Raw genomic sequence first — 24,594 nt, 5'->3', positions numbered from 1 at the left:
CTGTGTCAATCCGTTTTTTTGAGGGTATTCCTCTTTTTTGATGACTCTCTACTTTACCAAGCATGACGTCCTTCTCGAGAGACTGGTCCCCCCTCATAACATGTCCAAATTATGTGAGACAAAGTTTGGTCATCCTCACTTCTAAGGAGCATTCTGGCTGTACATCTTCCAAGATAGATTTGTTTGTTCTTCTGAAAGTCCATATTCTTCACCAACACCATAATTCAAAGATAGCAATTCCTCTTCGGTCTTGCTTATTCATTGTCCAGCTTTCACATGCATATGAAGGGTCTGGGTCAGGGGCACCTTAGTCCTCAAAGTGACATCTTTGCTTTTCAACCCTTTAAAAAGACCTTTTGCAGCAGATTAGCCTATGCAGTATGTCACCTGATTTCTTGACTGTTGCTGCCATGGGCATTGATTGTGGATTCAAGTAAAATGAAGTGCTTGACAACTTCAATCGTTTCTCCATTTACCATGGTGTTGCTTATTGGTCCAGTTGTGAGGATTTTTGTTTTCTTTATGTTGAGGTGTAATCCTCACTGAAGGCTGTAGTCTTTGATATTCATCAGTAAGTGCTTCAAGTCCTCTTCGCTTTCAGCAAGCAAGGTTGTGTCATCTGCATATTGCAGGTTGTTGATTCATCTTCTTCTAATGCTGATGCCATGTTCTTCTCCATATAGTCCAGTTTCTCAGATTATTTGCTTAGCATACAGATTGAGTAAGTATAGTGAAAGGATACAACCCTGATGTATATTTTCCTGACTTTAAACCACAGAGTATCCCCTTGTTCTGTTCAGATGACTACCTCTTGGTCTATGTACAAGTTCCTCATGAGCACTATTGAGTGTTCTGGAATTCCCGTTCTTCACAATATTATTTCTCAGCAACAAATTTAAACCACAGTGAGCCAATTTATCACAAAAATATGTTTTTTTAATGAGTAATAGATGACCAGAAGTATTGAAAATTTCCCTGAGAAGCAATTATATTTGCATAAGGCTTTTCAATTATGTATTTAATAACCTGTAGCCATAGTACTCCCTATGTTACTATTATCTGTATCTTAAAATTGAAGCAATTGAGAATAAAAAATAAACAAACAAAACATATCTATAGGCTGGAGACTTTGCAAATCTTGAGAGTGTGAATATACTTCCACTTCTTAATCCAGTCAGGTTTCTGTAGAATTCCAGAAATCCACTTCTAGTAGAGAAGCAGCTGTGGCTCAATGCAATGAGTTTGGATCTAGAATCGAAAGGCTACTTCCCTACTTAACTGAAAATTTGGGGCAATTTATTTACTCTAGTTTCAGTTTCTTCAGTAAGAAAATTAAAATGAACTTGAGAAAAATACCTAACTCTGACAAGCACTGATTAAGAAATAATTTTGAAAGTGCTCTTTTAAATTATAAAATTGTATGCAGTTTATAGAAAGTATGTATATTAGGGTTCTCCCAGAAAATGGAACCAATATCTAACTACATACCTACCTACAATCTACCTATCTGTGAACACTCCTCATTAACTAAGATTGATGCTAAGAAAATTTGCATTTAAGTTTAAACCAAAATAGTCACCATTTGAATAAATCTATATTTTTCTTCACATTCTAGCCTAATGATTCTACTGCTAAAGGCAATACAACTTTGAAGTAATCTTTATGCTGTTTGGTCTAGTGTGGACTCATGCAGCCATTCACCAAAGACTTCTGAGGCACTGAAACTACAGAACAACTCCAACTGGCCTACCCCTGTGATCTTTAAATAAGAATGCTGTTTATTACCAGTTTCCTCACCAGGCTGAAAAATCAATGCATTGAAATAAAGTTGATTTTTCTATTACATCTCTGAGAAAACAAATATGGCATGTTCCTCAAATCACTACCATCGAGTCAATTCCGACTCATAGCGACCCTATAGGGCAGAGTAGAACTGACTCATAGAGTTCCTAGGGAACAATTTTATATACACACGGACATTGACATACAAACATATAGACACACATTAAAGAATTTTCAATGAAAACATTTTTGAAAAACTAAAGTTAACCCTGAAATACCAAGAATAAAATTGGTCATAAGTATTTTATAAAAATTAAAACACTGAATCAAATTGTGTTTGATATTTCGCATACTTTAATCCCTACTCCACATGATTTCTGTAAGGTGGAAATCTTTATTCACATTCTAGACATAAGAAAACAGAGTTAGAGAGGTTAAGTGATATACTTGCCTAAGGTAGTATTGTTAGCAGTGACAAAAACAATCACTAAAATGACCGGTAAATAAATATGTGTCACTGTTATAAGTATTTTGCTAACCAAAAGGTCGGCAGTTTGAATCCAGTAGCCGTTCCTTGGAAACCCTACGTGGCAGTTCTACCCTGTACTATAGGGTTGCTTTGAGTCGGAATTGACTTGACGGCACACATAAATAACAACTGTGTTTGTATTTGATGGGAGCAATATGAGCACTTTAGATATGCTAAACTAATTTATTACATGTCCATAACAGGAAAAAAAAAAAAAAAAGAACTTTAATTATCTTTACCTAAATTTGTATATTACAAGTTTATTCTTATTAGTATTAGAAAAAAAAAAAAAAAAACTGTGCAAACTTGAGAAAAACTATCTAAATTTTATTCTTCGAAATTCTTCTCAGAATTTTTTTCCTTTTTAATCAGACAAAGCACAGAGGCTCCAGATTTTAAACAATCACATAGAATGACATTAATAAATTATATCAAGTTTCAGAAAAACAAGTCTTCTATTGAAAATAAGAATGCAAATTGTCAAAAATGGAGAATTATTATTTAAAGCCAAGATGGAGTAGCAGGTACCAGATTTACACCACCCCCCTTGAACAATTACAGACTGATTAAATATATAAGATGGTTGTTTTCATATGTTGAATATGAGATAGCTCAAGACTGTGGTCCCCAAGAGAAGGGAAGCAAATAAGCTGATCTATATGATTTCACTAGCTTATTGCCTGTATGTAATTTCTAGGATACCAAAGAGAGGAATAAAACAGCGGAGTACAGAATTCTTGCTGAATTGAGGGGACAGAAATCACAATTCAGAGAGGCCAACACGCCAAAAAAGAAGGTAGCTGCACAGAGAAAAAGAAAGAGTTATAGAAATAGGCAGAAGAGTCCTCCCAAGTCACTGGCTGAGTACTGATCTCTACATGTTTGAGAGGAAAACATCTGAGGCCTGAGAAAGAACCACTAGAAAGGAGTATTTAAACTATTCCGAGAGCTCACAGACAGCTGGGAAGAGTTCATATTCCCAACCTGCAGCACAAAAATATTTCATAATACACAGAGCATCAGATAGAGGCTTCAGAACAGTATTACTTTACGAGTGGGACTAAATTAGCCCTAGACTAAATTATGCTGAGAACTCATCTTTAGGAAATTTTAAACTAAACCTCAAAAGGACCAATCTGATTCCAAGTAATTTAACAGTATGCTGCAACAAAATGTAACATGACATAAAATATAACACTATATATGAAAAAATACAACAGAATTCAATGACCAATTAAGTAAAATTAAAAATATCTGTCATCTAATAAGAAATTAGCAGGCAAGCAAAGAAGCAGAAAAGTATGACCTATAACCACAAAAAAAATCAGTTAATAAAAAATTTAATGGCATTAGTAAAAAAGGAAGTTAAAACAGCTTTTATTAATTTGTATTATGTTCAAGAAACCAGAGAAAAACCTGAGCAGGAAGAGAAATGTGAGACACAAAAATGAAACGAAAAGAATTTCTGGAGAAATAAATTACATTTGAAATGAAAAATACTCTGGATGACACATGAAACACTGGAGGACGAAAGATCATTGCACCTGATGGCATAACAATGGAAACTATCTGAAATGAAACATAGAGTGAAAAAAAAGACAAAAAACAGACAAGCAAACAAAAAAGATTTGAGACACAACATCAAATAGCAAAATGTTCATATAATTGGAGTCCCAGGGAGAAAAAAGGGAGGAAGAGATAGGAAAAAAATGCTTGAAAAAATATAGCAAATTTTTTTCTAAATTTGATTTAAATTATTATAAACTGACAGATAAAAGGAGCTCAACAAACCTCCAGTTGAAGAAACATAAAGAAAACCATGCCAAGATATATCATAATCAAATTTTCTTAAACCACCAATAAAGTCTGAAAAGCATTCAGAAAAAAATAGGCATATTTCATATCCTACAGAACAATGCTTAGAATGAGAGCAAACTTCAAATCAGAAACAATGGAAACCAGAAAAATATTTTTAAAGTACTGGGGAAAAAAATATATCTAATAGCCTACTTTTTTTGCCCAGTGAAACTATTTTCAATATTAAAGATGAAATAAAGACAATTCCAAATCAAAAAAGAAAATACAGTGAGAGAGATCTGCCTTACAAGAAATGAGAAAAGAGTTATTGAGGCACAAGAAACTGATACTAAATAAAATTTGGTTCTGCACAAAGAATGGAGAGCACCTAAAAGAGTAAATATGTGAGTAAATACAAAAGTATTTTTTAATCCATTTTAATATCTTTAGATGATAATTGTTTAAAGAAAACTAATGACAATAAACTGTGGAGTTTTAACAAGTATAGAAATAAAATGTATGCAAGCAATTGCACAAAAAAAGGATGAAGGAAATGACAGCATATAGTTGCAAGGTTCTTATATTACTTATAAAGGGCATAATATCATTTAAAGAGATTGTGATAAGTTAAAAAATGTATACCATTAACTCTAGAGCAATAACTATAGAAAGAAAGCAAAGACATACACCTAATAAGCCAGATTGGAAATAAATGGTAAGAAAACAAACAAAAAAATAATAATTCAATCCAAAAGTCATAAGAAAAAGATGAAAAGGGAAACAAAGACCGACAGAGAAAAACAGCAAGATGATTGAAATGAATCCAACTATATCAAGAATTACATTTAAAAGGTAAAGACTAACACACTGGTTAAAAAAATAGCAATACCTAACTATACGCTCTCTATCAGACACATGCTCTAAATTTAAAAACAGAACAAGAAAAAAAGAAAGAGAGAATGAAAGAAAGCAAAAATGGTTTAAAAGTAAAAGACTGGAAAAAAGATACAGCATGCAAACAAAATACAAAATAATTCTGAAGTGATTATATTAATAGCAAAACTGTTTTCAGAACAAGGAGTATTACCAGAAACCAAGTGTAACATTTAATAATGATAAAGACAACGAGTAGGACATAACAATTCTAAAGGTTATGCACCTAACAGCAGAACTTCAAAATACATAATGAAAAATCTGAGAGATCAGGGAAGAGAGACACAAAAATTCACAATTATGGTTGATTTCAAAACCATTTTCTCAGAGACTGATGAAGTAGGTTTATTTCAAATAATTAGTAGGTCATTAAGTACCATTCTACAAAGAAAATTCCAAAAGGCCAAAATAACTTCACTGATTAATTTTACCATCATTGAAAGAAAAAAAAAATTACCAATTCTTTATAAACACAGAAAAGAAAGAAATGCTTCCAAACATGTTTTACAAGCCCAGCATTATTCTGATGTCAAAACCAAAGGCATAAGAAAACTACAGATCAACAGTGATCATGAAGATAGATGCAAACATCCTTAATACTATACCAGCAAATTGAGCCCAACAATATATAAAAATGATAATGCATCTTGAACAAATAGAGTTTATCCCCTGAATGCATGATTGACTTAACGTTCACAAACCAAGCAAATCCATGTAATTCACCTTATTAATAGATGAAGAGAGAAAATCAGGTGACTACCTCAAAAGAAGCAGGACAAAACTTACCCAGTCGTTACAAAAATCTCAGCAAACTAGTAACATAAGGAAAATTTTTCAACCATATAAAGGGCATCTAAGAAAACCCTACAATTGACATCAAACTTAATCTCAAAAGACTGAATACACTCCCACCCCCCAAAATGAAAGAAAAGGCAAGGATTTGTGCTCTCGCTGTTTCTATTCAACTTTGTACTAGAGACCCTAGCCACTGAATCAGGGCAAGAAAAAGAAAAAAAAATATATATATACATATATACATATGTATATATATATATAGAAATAGCATGATCATACATATAATCTTTAAAATTTTACAAAAAAACTATTAAAACTAATAAGTTAGTAAGTTTACAGAACACAATGCTAATATACAAATCAATTATACTTCCATATACTAATAATAAACACTGGAAATCGAATATAAAAAATACTACTTACGATAGTATCGTTCTTTTTGATGACGAATGCACCATTCCTCTTCGAGTTGTCATTCCCAGCATAGTAGACTATACGATTGTCAGATTCAAAATGGCCAATACCAGTTCATTTCAGCTCACTAATGCCTAGGATATCGATGTTTATGCGTTCCATTTCATTTTTGACGATTTCCAATTTTCCTAGATTCATACTTTGTACCTTCCAGTTTCTGATTTTTAATGGATGTTTACAGCTGTTTCTTCTCATTTTGAGTCGTGCCACATCAGCAAATGAAGGTTCCGAAAGCTTTACTCCATCCACGTCATTAAGGTCGACTCTACTTTGAGGAGGCAGCTCTTCCCAGACATTTTTTTAGTGCCTTCCAACCTGGGGGCTCATCTTCCAGCACTACATCAGACAGTGTTCCGCTGCTATTCATAAGGTTTTCACTGGCTTACAATAATATCAGATCTATCCTGAAGTACAACGCTGTCAGTAGTAGGATAGTATCCATACGCCTACAAGGAAGACCAGTTAATACGACTATTATTCAAATTTACGCACCAAACACTAGGGCCAAAGATGAAGAAATAGAAGATTTTTATCAGCTGCTGCAGTCTGAAATCGATCGAACATGCAATCAAGATGCATTGAGAATTACTGGTGATTGGAATGCAAAAGTTGGAAACAAAGAAGAAGGATCAGTAGTTGGAAAATGTGGCCTTGGTGACAGAAACAATGCCGGAGATTGAATGATAGAATTTTGCAAGACCAACGACTTCTTCATTGCAAATACCTTCTTTCACCAACATAAACAGCGACTGTACACATGGACCTCGCCAGATGAAGCACACAGAAATCAAATTGACTACACCTGTGGAAAGAGATGATGGAAAAGCTCAATATCATCGGTCAGAACAAGGTCAGGGGCTGGCTGTGGAACAGACCATCAATTGCTCATATGCAAGTTCAAGCTGAAAATTAACAAAATCAGAGCAAGTCCATGAGAGCCAAAATATGACCTTGAGTATATCCCACCTGAATTTAGAGACCAACTGAAGAATAGATTTGATGCATTGAACACTAGTGACCACAGACCAGACAAGTTGAGGAATGACATCAAGGACATCATCCATGAAGAAAGCAAGAGGTCACTGAAAAGGCAGGAAAGAAAGAAAAGACCAAGATGGGTGTCACAGGAGACTCTGAAACTTGTTCTTGAGCGTCGAGCAGCTAAACCAAAAGAAACAATTGATGAACTAAAAGAATTGAACAGAATATTTCAAAGGGCTTCTCGAGAAGACAAAGTAAAGTATTATAATGACATGCAAAGAGCTGGAGATGGAAAACCAAAAGGGAAGAACACGCTCGGTGTTTCTCAAGCTGAAAGAACTGAAGAAAAAATTCAAGCCTCGAGTTGCAATAGTGAAGGATTCCATGGGGAAAATATTAAATGATGCGGGAAGAATCAAAAGAAGATGGAAGGAATACACAGAGTCATTATACCAAAAAGAATTAGTTGATATTCAACCATTTCAAGAGGTGGCATATGATCAGGAACCGATGGTATTGAAGGAAGAAGTCTAAGCTGCTCTGAAGGCATTGGAGAAAAACAAGCCTCCAGGAATTGATGGAATATCAATTGAGATGTTTCAAAAAACAGACGCAGCGCTGGAGGTGCTCACTCGTCTATGCCAAGAAATATGGAAGACAGCTTCCTAGCCAACTGACTGGAAGAGATCCATATTTATGCCTATTCCCAAGAAAGGTGATCCAACCAAATGTGGAAATTATAGAACAATATCATTAATATCACATGCAAGCAAATTTTGCTGAAGATCATTCAAAAACGGCTACAGCAGTATATCGACAGGGAACTGCCAGAAATTCAGGCCGGTTTCAGAAGAGGACATGGAACCAGGGATATCATTGCTGATGTCAGATGGATCCTGGCTGAAAGCAGAGAATACCACAAGGATGTTTACCTGTGTTTTATTGACTATGCAAAGGCATTCAACTGCGTGGATGATAACAAACTATGGATAAAACTGCGAAGAATGGGAATCCCAGAACACTTAAATGTGCTCATGAGGAACCTTTACATAGATCTAGAGGCAGTTGTTCGGACAGAACAAGGGGATACCGATTGGTTTAAAGTCAGGAAAGGTGTACGTCAGGGTTGTATTCTTTCACCATACCTATTTAATCTGTATGCTGAACAAATAGTACGAGAAGCTGGACTATATGAAGAAGAACGGGGCATCAGGATTGGAGGAAGACTCATTAACAACCTGCATTATGCAGATGATACAACTTTGCTTGCTGAAAGTGAAGAAGACTTGAAGCACTTACTAATGAAGATCAAAGACGACAGCCTTCAGTATGGATTACACCTCAACATAAAGAAAGCAAAAATCCTCACAACTGGACCAATGAGCAACATCATGATAAATGGAGAAAAGATTGAAGTTGTCAAGGATTTCGTTTTTCTTGGATCCACAATCAACACCCATGGAAGTGGCAGTTAAGAAATCAAAAGATGCTTTGCATTGGGCAAATCTGCTGCAAAGGACCTCTTCTAAGTGTTGAAGAGCAAAGATGTCACCCTGAAGACTAAGGTGCGTCTGACCCAAGCCATGGTATTTTCAATTGCATCATATGCATGTGAAAGTCGGACAATGAATAAGGAAGACCGAAGAAGAATTGACGCCTTTGAATTGTGGTGTTGGCGAAGAATATTGAATATATACCACGGACTGCCAAAAGAATGAACAAATCTGTCTTGGAATAAGTGCAGCCAGAATGCTCCTTAGAAGCAAGGATGGCGAGACTGCATCTTACATACTTTGGACATGTTGTCAGGAGGGATCAGTCCCTGGAGAAGGACATCATGCTTGGTAGAGTACACAGTGAGTGGAAAAGAGGAAGACCCTCAACAAGGTGGATTGACACAGTGGCTGCAACAATGAGCTCAAGCACAACAACGATTGTAAGGATGGCACAGGACCAGGCAGTGTTTCGTTCTGTTGTGCACAGGGTTGCTATGAGTTGGAACAGACTCGACGGCACCTAACAACAACAATAACAACAATAGTATCAAAACATAAGAAACAGTTAAAGATGAAATTAACAAAGTATGTGCAAGTAATATCATTAGAAACAATTTTAAAAATGCTGAGATTAAAGAGGAAATTAAAACCAAAAACTAAGCCCACTACCATTGAGTCAATTCTGACTCACAGAGATCCTAACTACCCGACACGGTTTCCAAGGCTGTAATCTTTATGGAAGCAGATTGCCACATCTTTCTGCCTTGGAGTAGCTCGTGGATTCGAACCACCAATGTTTCGGTTAACAGTTGATCACTTAACCACTGCCCCACCAGGGCTCCTAAAAAATGGAGATATCATGTTCAAGAATTAAAAGACTCAATATTATTAAAAAGCCAGTTCTCTACAAATTTATCTATAGTTTCAATCAAAATCCATTCAATGCCCAGAAGCTTATTTTTTGATATTAACAAGCTGATTTAAAAATGTATATGAAAATGCAAACAACATAGAAATCCGGAAAAGAATAAAATAGATTGCTTACACTTCTGATTTTAAGATTTATCATAAACCTACAGTAATTGGGGGAGTCCCTGGGTGGTGCAAAAGGTTAAAACACTCAGCTGCTAACCAAAAGATTGGAGGTTTGAGTCTACCTAGAGGTGCCTCAGGTGAATCATCTTCCAAAAAATCAGCCATTGGAAACCCTGTGGAACACAGTTCTACTCTGACACACATGGGATCACCATGACTAGAAGTGGACATGATGGCAACCGGTTTATAGTAATTTGTACACTGTAGCATCGACATAAGGATAGCCATACACCTCAGCGGAACATTCTATAGTTCAGAAATTGACCCTCACAGATATCATCAATTTATTTTCAACAAAAGTTCTAGAACAATTGGATGGGCATATGAAAAAAATACGAACCAAAGCTCTAACTTCACGTCATACCTATAAATTAATTCCAAATGGATCATAGACATACATGTAAGAGCTAAAACTATGCAACTTTTGGAAGACTATCTCAGGAGAATATTTTTGTGACATTGGGTTTTGCAAATATCTCTTAAATAAAACATAGAAACCATGCAAGAAATACAATTTAAAAGGTTAACTTTGTTCAAATTAAATATTTCTACTCTTCAAAAGATATTATTAAGAAAATACTTAAAATATTTATTGCTAAATAACTTCTGTTTAAAAAGGACTCTTGCAACTCAGCATTTAAGAAGCAGAATTTAAAAAGAAAATGGGGAAATGACATGAACAGACACTTCACCGAAGAAGTTATAATGTGGCAAATAAACATAGGATAAGATGTTTAACATCATTAATCACCAAGGAAATGCAAAGTAAGACCACAATAACATGCCACTACACAACAAGAACCAAAAGATTGACAGTTTGAATCCACCAGGCGCTACTTGGAAATCCTTTGGGGCAGTTCTACTCTGAGTCATTCTGACTATGAGTCGGCCATGGCTTGTCAGCAATTTTTTTTTTTTTTTTAACACAATGACATGAGATGCCACTTTACACCCATTGGGATGACTAAAATTCAAAACACTGACAATACAAAGTTTTAATGAATTTTGGGGAACTCATATAATGCTAGTGGAAAGGCAAAATGGGGCAATTGCTTTGAAAAAAAGATCGTCAATTTCCCATAAATTTAAACCTTGCATTTGACTCAATGACCTCACTCCTAGGTATTTACCAAGAGAAATAAAAACATATTTTCACACATACAAAAAAAAAAACTTATATGGAACTCAAAAGTTCATTAACTGGTGAATGGAGATATAGCTATATCTGCCCATATAGTCATACAATGGAATGTGACTCAGCAAAGCAAAGAGTTACTGATGTAAACAGCATGAGTGAATCTCAAACTTTTACGCTAAGTGAAAGAAGCTAGGCAGGAAACATTACCTATGGAAAGAACCCATTCTAGAAAAGATAAAACTATAGTAAGAGAAGTCAGATCAATAGATGCCAGGGATGAGGGTGGGGAAGGAGTTTGCACAAGGCATGAAAGAATATTCTGGGTTATGAAAATGTTCTGTATTGTTATCATGGTGCTGATTACACAATTGTATACATTTTTCAATTCATTAAATGTACACTTACATTGGAAAATTGTATATTATGCTTCAATAAATCTAAATATATATATATTTAATTCCAAATAATTAATTCATCCTTAAGTTTCTTTGGCTGGCTGTAATTTTTCAAAACTTCTACATGGCTATCAAAAGACTAAAATCTCTATGCTACCTGTAAGATTGTTTTGTTTGATCTTTCCTGTAGCAGAAGGCAAACATGTGATAGTAATTTCTACTGTTACTGTCCAACCACAATATAATTTCATCTATTCTGTTAATATGTTTTATTATATCAGATTTCCCTATAGATAACTACGTGATACCTGGGTTCATTTACACCTGAAGACAGCTGAGTTACAGTGATAACCCAAAATATCTCCCCCTTTTCCTCAGCACCTGTGATAGCATCCTACATATTTTGGGATATGTTATATCATTTAATCTCAAAAACTGTGTAACAAGTATTGTTTTTTTAATTTCACCAATGAAGGGACAGGCTTAGAATGGATAAATAATGGAACAAGTTATCACAGCTACTAAGGGCAAGTCCAGTAGTGGATAAGAGCTCTTCCTGAATTCAAATCCTCTATTCCCCCCCCCCCACTATGAATTACCACCTCTCTGCATTTGAGCAGAAATAATTCACTTACCACCTCCTTTCTGGACCAGGAGATTTCTACCTCAGTCTGTACATTTTATTTTTGAAATAAACCCTCAAGTCAGAAAATTACCTTCAATGCCCATAGCACTTGACTCAACTACACCTCTGTTTTATAACACACCCCTTAGCTGTCCATATGTGTCAGAGGTTAGTAATCTCTTGATATAAAGATAAAATTATATGCCTTGCCTTCCACTGGTAGAAAAGTGCAAGGGATACTGACTCTTTTGTTGCAAAAGACAAGCTTTTCTCACATGTGATTTGAGGCAAAAATTAAAATATCAGAGAATATCAAAGAGTCGTAGAACATTTACTTCCACATAAAACATACATACTGAGCACATATAATTTTAAATTTTAAGATTAAGCTGAGGCTACACACTCAAGTCTCTGCAATGAATGTAATCCCTACTCTTCTTGTCTTTATATCCTCTTCATCTCTAAGTTTCAGTCAACTGTCACTTCTTATATGATGCTCCATGAAGTAAACACATTGACCAGGCTTCTGGACACAAAAGGATTCCTCAGTGGCCATGTCCCAGTTGTCCTCTTTGCCTTTGGGAAATCTCTCCCTCACTCCATGTTTCCACAAATATACAGTCTGAATGGAAAGTTCATAGCCCCTCTCTACCATGGCCTAATTGATTCGTCAAATGGTGGTATGTGATCCAGAGCGTTTCCCAAGGAATTTTTAAACTGGAGCTAGTAGGTAGATCTAGCCAAAATAAAAATGTTCTGGTTAATCACAACATAAAGTAATACAAACTCTAATGGAGGTATGCTTAAAAAATGTGCTATGGGCAGGGGAGGATTATCCAATAGGTAACGTAAGCACAGTGCTTACCTTGCTTACCAGATCATCTGTGTTGTGTTTTTGTTAGGTGCCGTCAAGTAGGTTCCAACTCATAGCGACCCTATGTACAATAGAATGAAACACTTCCCAGTCCTGCACTACCCTCACAATTGTTGTTATGCCATTATTGCAACCACTGTGTCAATCCATCTCCTTAACGGTCAACCTCTTTTTCACTGACCCTCTACTCTATCAAGCATGATGTCCCTCTCCAGGGACCAGCCCCTCCTGATAACATGTCCAAAGTATGTGAGATGAAGTCTTGCCACCTTGCTTCTAAAAAAGCATTCTGGCTGTACTTCTTCCAATAGACTTGTTTGTTCTTCTGGCAGTCAGTGGTATATTCTATATTCTTCACCAATACTGTAATTCAAAGGCATCAATTCTTCTTCAATCTTCCTTATTCATTGTCCAGCTTTCACATGCATATGAGGTGATTGAAAACACCATGGCTTGGATCAGGAGCTCTTAGTCCTTAAAGTGAAACCTTTGCTTTTTTAACACTTTAAAGAGATCCCTTGCAGCAGATTTTCCCAGTGCAATACGTTGTTTGATTTCTTGACTGCTATTTCCATGGGCGTTGATTGTGGATCCAAGTAAAATCTGTAGTGAACAATTTGACAATTTTTCACCACATCGAAGATTTTGCTTCTAAATATGGTTGACATCTGTCTCTTCCCCAGCCCCACAGCACCTTCCTACAGAATCATAGCCTCTTTTCAAATTTACAATCTCTGAGAGGGACAGATGGCCCAGTAAGCAAGGTAAGCATGGACTTAGTTGTGCTTGCTAATTAATCTGTAGTGAAAAATTTCACATGGGTTTCACCGCATCTTTGAAACTGTTCACTACAGATGAGCTGGTAAGGAGGGTAGGCACTGTGCTTACCTTGCCTAATGGATAATCCACCTCTGGCTATGGAACAACAAAAGAGTGTCTAAAATGAGAAGATTTGATTTGCGGTCTTGATAACAGGAAAAGAATTAGGTGAGTAAGAATAGTGGAGGATTGCATACAGAGAGTTAATTTTTTTTTTTTTTTTTACCTAATAAGCTTAAAGAAGTTCCAAAATAAAATGGTTAAATAAATTTATTTTACTTGAAGGTTCAAATTCTGGTGCATGTGCTATCTGTTATGCAGCACTGAGCAAACTGTTTCACCTCTCAAAACCTGTTCTCTTACCTGTAAAAAAAAAAAAAAAAAAAACTCCATAGAGTAGTGAATATCAAATGAAGTAGAGCATATGAAATATTGTATACTTTAGTTTCATGAGCAATCATGTAATGTAAAGTCCCATTAGTTGCCTAGTATCTTAAAAAAGAAAAAAAAAGTTTTTTTTTTTTTTTCAAGAAAACATTGAAAGAGTGGGTTTCTTGAAATTATTAATACAGTTAGCTGTGGTCATCAGATAAAATGAGATTGACATATGCTGGTCTCAATGTAAATAGTAGAAATACTTTTTTCTGGAGTGCAATTGCCTCCTCAAAGGCTAGTGTTTGTGTTACGTGACTTGCTTTCCTCTCCTTTTTTTTTTTTTTTCTCCCTGTCTTTTCTTCCTGCCACTAAGCACGCTGACCTTTCAGGATAACGCCTTTCTACAGTATTACCTGAGCGTCCTGTGCAGACCTCTTCTGCTATTTCTCCTCTCTCTCTTTGCCACATTATATTTGATAATATCACAATTCAATCCATAACACAAAAAAATTGCTCTTCCTTAATCACCTGTTGCATTGAGATAGAGTAATCCATAATTGATAATAAGAATTCCACTGTATTTGTTGCTAAAGTTAGGATATACTGCTTATTTCTCACAAGTAGGTACAGCAAAGAGCCGGATGTTAGTTACTAGGAACATTTGAATAATACATTATACAAGAGAAGTTACTTTACCTCTCTAAATAATGGACGTGTAATTTTTTACAAACAAGGGTTCAAAATTATCTGCTTTCTCTTGCTACAGAGCCACGTGATATGTATAAAGGCTGTAACGGGAGTATGTAAAACCGATACTGAACAGAGATAGCAACCTCCAATATCCAGTCCACGGAATTGTCAGGAAACCTCTCAGGACTCTAAGTCTTCAACTGTCAGAATAACGTTTGTAAAATCATATTTTATGCTGTAGTGCTCCAAATTATGCAGTTATGATTTGACTATAAAATATGCTTGATTCTTACTTGTGGCCTGCAAACTGGTTAAAAGAATAATCGGGTTTCTCCAGGCAGGGCAGAACAGAGCATGTTTTTAACTGTGAAAAATAATACTTAAAAGCTTATATGGTAAGAACAAAATTTATTGGACAGTTTGCATTGCATGCGTACATGCTACTTTTAAGGATTCCAAAGCATATTATAATTTTTTTATTTAATTTCACAAAGTCAAGTGTATATGAAATACAGGTAAATTTTCAACAACTCTAATTAGGCACAAAGAACAATAGTCTTAAGTAAATATGTAGATAACTTAGAAAATATAATGTTAATAGCATTATTCCATACTCTTTGGGTATAGACCCTCTAATTAGATGAAGAACTATGAAGTTACAATTATTTTTAAAATATGGCTATTGATATTTTTTAGCCTTTGATCTATAGGGTCGCTATGAGTCGGAATTGACTCGACAGCACTGGGTTTGGTTTTTCGGTTTAGCCTTTGATGATCATAAGATTAACTCTTCGTGAATTATGACTGTTGAATTCTGTTAATCTTGCATTAGTCTATTTTTCATTTTCATTTACTACATAATATAAATTCTTTTTTCTTTGTTCGTTATATTTATCCAAGGAATGACAAAGGGCAACACTGCAAGATTCTGCTTATTTCTCAAATTGTGTGCTGAATGCTTTTTAGTTTCGCATATATTTTAGTTTTACATTCTTTAAAAAAGTTATTTTGTAATAAGTAATAGTTGATTGCTACAGAAAGTTCATAAATTATAAATAAGCAAAGTAGAAATACCTCTAATTTCAAAATTCAGAACAAAACAACTATCAACATTTTTCTGTTCTTCTTTTAGCCTTCTATGTACAATAAAATCTCTGAGAGCTGGAACTTAACGGGACTGCTTTGTTTCTCTGGGTCTCCAAAGCTTCCTGCCTTTGACAGAGTACATTCCTACCACTTTTCTATCACTCATTTTAGTGGAAAATATATGAGTTCCCTTCTCTGACAGGTTTCTGCTTTATATAAGTTTTGCTTTTGCGGGTTTTACTGTATATGTATCATAAAGTATGATAGTTCACAAACTCATGTATACAAATAATATAAATTCATTTATTTTTATTTCAATTAATTCAAAGGCCCCCAAATTTTTTCCCCAAGGAAGAAATATTGGAAGGAAATGGCTCATACAATGTCAAGGTGTTCAGGAAATTGGAAGCAATGGGAGAAGAGTTGGTGTAAACAAGATGAAGTGGACTTTGTATCATATTCTAATACCTGGTAGGGCTAGTGTCCCCACTCTCTTACTGCTGTGTGATCTTTTGCTTTTTTCTTTGCTATCATTTTTTTTTTTTTTATCATTTTATTTTTCCTAGGAACTATAGAATAAACTTGTCTGGTTCCCAAAAGTGTCATTGGTCATTTTATTGGCATTAGATAAACTTAGTAAGATAATGAATTTATGTGTCTCTAAATAAGATACATACACAGGCTATAAAATTCTATGGATGTATAGTTTGTGATATGCACTTTGTTTTTCTTGTTTACCACATGTACAACTAGTGTATGTATCAGTGTCTGGCAGAGAGTAGGTGCTTAAATATTTATTGAGCTTTCTCAAGGATTTTCAAAAATTTATTAAAATACAAACTGAATTGTCCTATACTCTTTTTTTTCTTCAGTGGTGCACAGATTATTCAGATATTTGGGTTCATCTAGTTTGGGAAGTTTTCCAGATTGGTGTTTCAGAAGGAGAGGGTGATAAGAAAGAGAAACACTATCTGCAAGGAAGTGTTTATTATTACTGAAGATGAATCTAAGTAGACACATACACATACATATATAAAATGAAGTCAAGCGGAGGCTGATACGGAAAGAGTGTCCTGAATGAGAGGACGCACTGAGAATGTAGAAGTCCTGAGGTGGAAATACCTGAGAAATTAAGGAACTAAGAGAACAGAGCACTGACTGAGTTGTTGTTGTGTGCTGTCAAGTCAATTCCAACTCATAGTGACCCTGTAGAACAGGGTAGAACTGCCCCATTGGGTTTCCTAGCCTGTAATCTTTATGGAAGCTTATCGCCAGGTCTTTTCTCCTGGTGCATTTGAACTGCCCGCCTTTCAGTTAGCAACCAAGTGCTTAACCATTGCACCAGCAGGGCTCCTAGTTAAGTTTAAATCAGGGTGATGATATAAGTTTGAGTGGCGAGAAGGTGCAAGATTGAGGTATGCTGTGATGCAGATATTACTATATTTGCTTAAAAAAACCCAAAACCCATTGCCATCAGTCTAATTTGACTCAGAGAGACCCTGTAGGACAGAGTGTAACTGCTCCATAAGGTTTCCAAAGAGTACCTGGCAGATTCAAACTGCCGACCTTTTGGCTAGCAGCCAAACTCTTTACCATTACACCACTAGGGTTTTCATATTTGTTAAGTAGGAGAAAATAATTAGGTCAGTAAATTATTATGATAAGAAGTAAAGAAAGGGAGGAGAGGCTGATGAGTAGGGTGAACTAGAAAGCAGCAAAGGATACATGCATGCAAGTGGGAGTAAAAAAGTGGAGACCACTGCTTGACTGGGCTTCAGGGGAAAGAAACCCTCTGGGGGGAAGAAAAAAAAAAAAAAAAAGCCAGGTTTCTATTTAGTTAGACAGACAAGGGGCCTTTGAAAACGACATTAAGAATATTGGAGAGTTTACTGATGTCAAATCAGGAAATTGTTCCATCTTTTTCTTTTGGAATAATTTAATTGTTTTCACTTGATAGAGGAAAAACAATTAAAAATTATGGCATGGAAAAAACACGGGTGAGGTTCCTGTTTCCCATTATTATGGAATGGAATTATTTCTTCATAATGTTTACATATGGAGATCCATAAATAAATAAGCTGATGTGAAAGTAAACAAAGTCTTTCAAAAACAGCAGTGAATTAATATGATGGAGCATTTGTTACACAAGAAATTTACACCATCATCTAGTCTTGTCTGCCGGAAAAATGGTTTCACTGAGCAGGAAGTGAATTTCTGCCACTGGAGTGGGAGTAGTAGGTAGAAAAACCTCATTGACCAAATGCCACCATGGTCATTTACATGGCAATTGTGTCTCTCATCTTTGCCTTCTTACCTCCTCTTTCATATGATTAAAAACAAAACAAAACAAAAACAATGTACTGCAAACTTCCATACTTAATATTGAAACTTAAACGTATTTCCATTATAATCAGCAAAAAATACTATCACTTCCTGTCTTAATAACTAGAGATTCTACCTATCAAAGTAAGATAAGAAAAAATAAATAGCAAATATAATAAAAGGACAGCAACAAAACTATAATTATTCTCAGACAAAAATTTCTTCCATTCAGAAAACTCAAATGAGTCTACATTCAAATTATTGCAGTTAATACGAGTTCAAAGAAGTTATTGGATATGAGAAATATTATATTTAAAACTATGTATTTATATCTGAGCAACTGTAAAATGTAAAATATAATGCTAAAAAGATAATTATTTTGATAATAACAAGATAAAGAGAAAGACAAAGCTGGTTTTTGGATAAGATTAAATATCATAAATATCACAATTCTCCCACAATTGGTATGCAAATTTATGAAATTTCTGAATATTTTTCATGACACTTGAAACAGGGATTCTAAAAGGAATACAGAAATGCAAAGGTCTAAGAATTAAAGACATCCCTAAAGAAGGGGAAAATGAAGATTAAGATGGAGGTACTTACTTAACCAGATATCAAGATTATTGCAAAGCTATATTGATAAAAGAGCCCTAGTGGCACAGTGGTTAAGAGCTCAACTGCCAGCAGACAGGTAGGCAGTTCGAGTACATCTTGGACTCCTTTGAAACCCTAAGGGGTGGTTCTACTCTGTCCTATAGGGTTGCTATGAGTCAGAATTGATTTGATGGCAACAGGTTTGGTTTGGTGTTGTTTTTATATTGACAACAACAGTGTGGTATTTCACAGAGGTAGAATAGACTAGTCGAACAAAATAGAGAGCTCAGAGATAACTCCAAGTATGTACGAAAACTTGACTTATATAATAAAGTTGTCATTATAGATCAGTGGGAAAAGGATAGACTCTTCAGTAACAGGCTTCTACTTACAAAAAAAAAAAGGTCTATACATCATCCCATACACAAGTAATCAATTCTTGTAGATTAATGCCCTGTATACAAAAAGCAGTATTTTAAAAACTTTAGGAGAAAATATGCTTCTTTCATATTAGGAAGCTTTTTCAGGCAAACACATACATCGTAAAGGAAAAAAGTTAATTCAACTACATTAAAAATAAAATACTTCTGACTATCAAGAGACCGCATTCAAAAAGCGAGAAGCCAAATCACAGGCAAAGAAGAAATATTTGTAAGAAAACAGAAAATAATTGGTATTCAGAATACGTAAGCAATAAAAACCACTAAACCACTGCCGTCTAGTCAATTCCGACTCATAGCGACCCTACAGGACAGAGTAGAACTGCCACATAGGGTTTCTAAGGAGCACCTAGTGGATTCGAACTGCCGACTTCTTTGTTAGCAGCTGTAGCACTTAACCACTACGCCACCATCACTCTGGTTTAATTTGTATTTTGTTGTTTGCAAGTGAGATGAAGTAACTTTAAAGGTTTTTTGGCCAGTAAGATTTATATATAAGCAATACGTAAAAAAAAAAAAAATACGTACATACAAATCTTACTAGCCAAAAAACCTTTAAAGTTACTTCATCTCACTTGCAAACAACAAAATACAAATTAAAACCAGAGTGATGAGTATTTAACAGCTCAATATTTTGTAAGAATTAACAAATCTGCAATATCTAGCATTGCAGAGGACTTAGAGCAGAAGGCATGCATATATGGCTGCTAGGGGTGTAAAGTGGTACAGCCTCTACCGAGTATATTGGCTAAAGATGTGTCATCCCTTAATTCACCAAGTCCACTCCTTGTTACATAATTTAAGGAAGTCGTGCACAATCCCCAAGAAGGCAGGTAAAAGAAAGTTTATAACCACCTTAATTATAATAGGACACTATGCTTGGTAAGGTAGAGAGTCAGCAAAAAGAGGAAGACCTTCAATGAGATGGATTGATACAGGGGCTGCAACAATGGGCTTAAGCGTTAACAATTGTGAGGATGGTGCAGGACTGGGCAGTGTTTCATTCTGTTGTACATGGGGTCACTATGACTCAGAACCGACTGGATAGCTCCTAACAAGAACAACAGCAGAAACAACCTAATTGTCTATCAACAAATTAATGGATAAACTGTGATATAATCACACAATGGAATACAAACAGCTGTGAAAATAACCAAATTAAAGCCTCACAAATCCACAAGCATAGCTCTCCAAAAAAATAATGTCGAGTGAAAGACATAAGTTAGAAAAAAATACAGAGTAAGATAGCGTTTAAACAAAGTTTAAATACATGGAAAAGAACAGTAGATGTAGTATTATATATGGCTGTTAACTGAAATGTTGGAGGTTAGAGTCCACCCAAACGTGCCTTGGAAGAAAGGCCTATTAATCAACTTCTTAAAAATCAGCCATGGAAAATCATATGGGGCACAGTTCCACTCTGACACACATGAGGTCGCCATGAGTTGGAACTGACTCAACAGCGACTGGTTTTTACGATACATGCATATGAACACACACAGTCATATGAAAAGTATGAAAAATGAATGGAAGTGATGGACATCACATTTTAGGTAGAAGCTATCTCTGTGATGCTTGAGGCCGCAGGAGGATGTAGCCAGGGTGTAGTACTACATGGGGTATTTCAACTGCGAGGGTATTGTTTTATTTCTTAAGCTGGGTAGTGTTTACCCAATGTCTATTATACTATTCCTTATACTGTTTGCTATGTGCTTAAAGTTTCATAATTCCTTTAAGGAACTACTGCACTAGTACAGGTGAGGGATGCAAAGGGCTTGAACTGAAGTATAGGCCTAGATAAGAGAGGGCATGTGTAAGAAGTACTTAGGAGATGAAATCATTACAACTTGATGATTAAAGGAGAGGTTTCTGGTTCAGGAGCTAGAGTTAATAGTCTCACTAAGCAAGATAGGGAGTACCTAAGGAAGAGAGAGGAGTAGGTAGCCCAGTCTTCTGTCATCTCAGTGTGCATACAGATTTGATGGCTGTTGTTTCTGAGTCACGTCTCATTTTCATGTTCTTGAGAAAGAATATTGCAGATTCTGGGAGGTTTATCCACAAGTATCAGTTTCCATTTTTATTATGTTACTGCATAGTAAAAATCTCTCTGTCATTTTTAAGCAGAGTGCAAAAGATCAAACGTGTAAAATGTGGGGTAGGATTATGGCAAAGAAATGACCGTTTGAGGCTGTGGTGGAGACAGGAGCTACTCCCAAATCAAGCTATAATGGGATTCCAGATATAGCAGGAGTTTCACTCAGTCTTGTGTTCCAATATGGGCTTAGGAAACCATTGCCCATGTGAGCTACAAGAGACCTCATGAACCTCTTTAGCCCAGGCCTGCTCTGTCAACATGTGAAGAGCTAAGTCATTCTAGACAGATGTTCCTTTATTGGCTGGCCCCTGAGTCTTCTCCAAGTCCTCCATGTTCCACTTAACAGTATGTTGCTTTTCACTTGGGGAGATGTTTTTTGTTTTTGTTTTTACCTGGGGTATCAATTAATTTAAAAAACAAGCAAAACAAAATGTTTTCTTTCTATGTGCCATCAAGTCTTCACATAGAGAATTGTGATAGAATTAAAGTAATTTTATTCATACAGAATAGACAATACATTTGTCCTTTTTAATGAATAAAACAATTCTTTATTAGTTGTACAATTTAAAAGCATATTGGAACAGGGCTTCAGGCCAGTTTGTCCCAGTTTGAAGCCCTGCTCAGAATTTGCATTTCCATCCCCCAGATACACTAAATCAGAATCTGCATTTTAACAAGGTGCCTAGGTGATTCTTATGTATAACTACCTGTAAACTTGTTATAAATGCAAATTCTCAGCAGGAAACCTGTTAGAAGTACAAATTCTCAGCAGGGGTTTGAGTGAGAATGAATTGGTTCAAAGCCCTGGTTGAACAAAACATTTGAATGTGGTGGGTAATCATGCTGTGACAGGAAGCTAGAGAGGATAATAATGAGGAAGGAAGAAATAATGTTTCTCTATGTTTAGAACCAACCCAAATCTTGTGGATTCTTAGTTTCAGAGCAAATTCAAATTGCCTTTTGGAGTTAGTTTATTCTTGGGCAGAAGAATAACTTCCTTTTCTCCAGAAAGGAAAAACAAGCTTTGCATAGGCCCAAAATAATCTCATAAGGCTTTTAGGGACTTTCTTTTCCTCTTATGAATCATTTTGGTGAGTTAAGGCAGTCAGAATCATATCATTTTGGTGAGTTAAGGCAGTCAGAATCACAATAATAAGTACTAGATTTTGAGTATAACAACATGGAAAGTAAGAGAGCTTTACAAATTTATGCCATCTCAAAAACTGATTGGAGGATTCTGAAATGAACATTTGGCATGTGCATGCTACATCTCCAACATATTTGATTTCTAACATTTAGTTAGTTGTTTTTTTTTTTTTTTTAACATTTAGTATGTATTTTTAAATATTCAATAATAATTGACAGAATCTTTTGCCTAGAACTGGGTCATAAATTCCACAAGGATAGTGACATGTCTGTCTTGTTCATCCATCCCTTCCAGGGCTTCACACAGTCCTTGTCCCATTGTGGGAACTCATTGCCTTCCTAACTATGATGAAAACCATGGGCTATTTTATCTGTGACCATATAGCATGCATTTGGGGTTTACTTACATAATGGACAAAGGCAAAACAATGAACCACTCTCAGCTTCCCCTCAGGATAACAAATCCCAGAAATGAGAAAGAAGTTTTGAAAAGAGTTAGGGTTTATGCTAACACAGACAAGAATTGTGCGATATACTCTGATAAGTACATTTATTCAAATGCATGAAACTTTGGAGTCATAATACTTAGAAATCACTCTCCACACACTGAGTATATAATGATATATGCTCTCTATCATAAAGAAAATTTAATTCAATGAATTATATTTTTATTGTGGTCACAAAAATTTAATGTAATACTTTATTGTTATAGTTATAAATACTAGTAATAAAAACAAGAGAAAATAAGGACTTATAAGCTTTATTGTGACAGAATTTACCAAGGAAAGCTCATGAATTTTGTCCACTCTGAAAATAAGATAGTCGAAAAATGTTTTGTAACTTAAAACCTTATGCAGGTGCACATGAATATATTTTAGAATAATATACATAACAGTATACAGTAGATCAGTACTTTTTGTAATAGAGCATACTATCAATGTTTTAAAAGCAAGCAATATGTGGCAGCTTTTAGAAAGATATACTTCTGTTTTCAAATCTCAGATCCAACTCTTTGGTATATATATCAATCAGCATCTCCTTAAGAAAGAAACTCCATATTAAGTAATATTGGAAAGGAAATTTGATACAGTAACTAGTTATAAAGATGATGAAAGAGCTGACTGATGCAAAATGTAAAAAAAAGGATTATCATATTTTTACATAAATAATGCACACCTACTATATTTGCTTGCCAACTGTGCCCTCCCTCCATGAGGTATTTTTGTAATAGCAACGTGCTACTTTTTTTACAGCAACACTTATAAAAAAATTGGCATGGCAGTGCTTATGAAAATACTTTGCGGAGGGGGAAGGGCGTGGTTGGCAAACAAACATAAAAGGTGTGTGTTATTGGCATTGAAATATGGTAGATACCATGATGTAGGTAGGATTTGTCCCAGGAATGTAAGGTTAATTTAACATGTCAAAATTAATCAATGTATTACACTATATTAGTAGAATACACTATACTAGTGTAATACAATGTATTACACTGTATTAGTAGAAAAAAAACAAGATCATTTCAGTAGACAAAGAAAAAACATTTGACAAAATTAAACATCTTTCAATTAAAAAAAACCATTTAACAGTCAACATACTAGGAATAGAAGGGGACTTTCTCAACCTTTTAATAGTCATCTATGAAAAATCCACAGCTAACATAATTGTTAATGATGAAAAACTAAAACCTTTCCCTCTACGATTGGGAATAACACAAGGAAGTCTTCTCTTACCACCTTTAATTAACGCTGTATTTGATGTTCTTTTTTTTTTTTTTTTTTGATGTTCTAGCCAGGAAAATTAAAGGAGAAAAAGACGTAAAAGGCTTTTATACTGGAAAAGAAGTAAAAATTATCTCTGTTTTCAGATGACATGACTTTGTGTATAGAAAATCCTAAGGAATGCGCACACATACACACACACAATATTAGAGCTAATAAACAAATTCAGCACAGCTGCAAAATATAATGTTAACGTACAAAAATCAGTTGTATTTCTAAACACTTGGAATGATCAGAAAATAGAATTAAAACAATTACATTTACAATAACATTAAAAAGAATAAAATTCTTCAAAATAGATGCTACAAAATTAAGGTAAGACTTTTATG

This window comes from Elephas maximus, chromosome 4, assembly GCF_024166365.1.
Source record: "Elephas maximus indicus isolate mEleMax1 chromosome 4, mEleMax1 primary haplotype, whole genome shotgun sequence".
NCBI classification, from domain to species: Eukaryota; Metazoa; Chordata; class Mammalia; order Proboscidea; family Elephantidae; genus Elephas; species Elephas maximus.
This window is presented reverse-complemented; position numbering follows the sequence as displayed.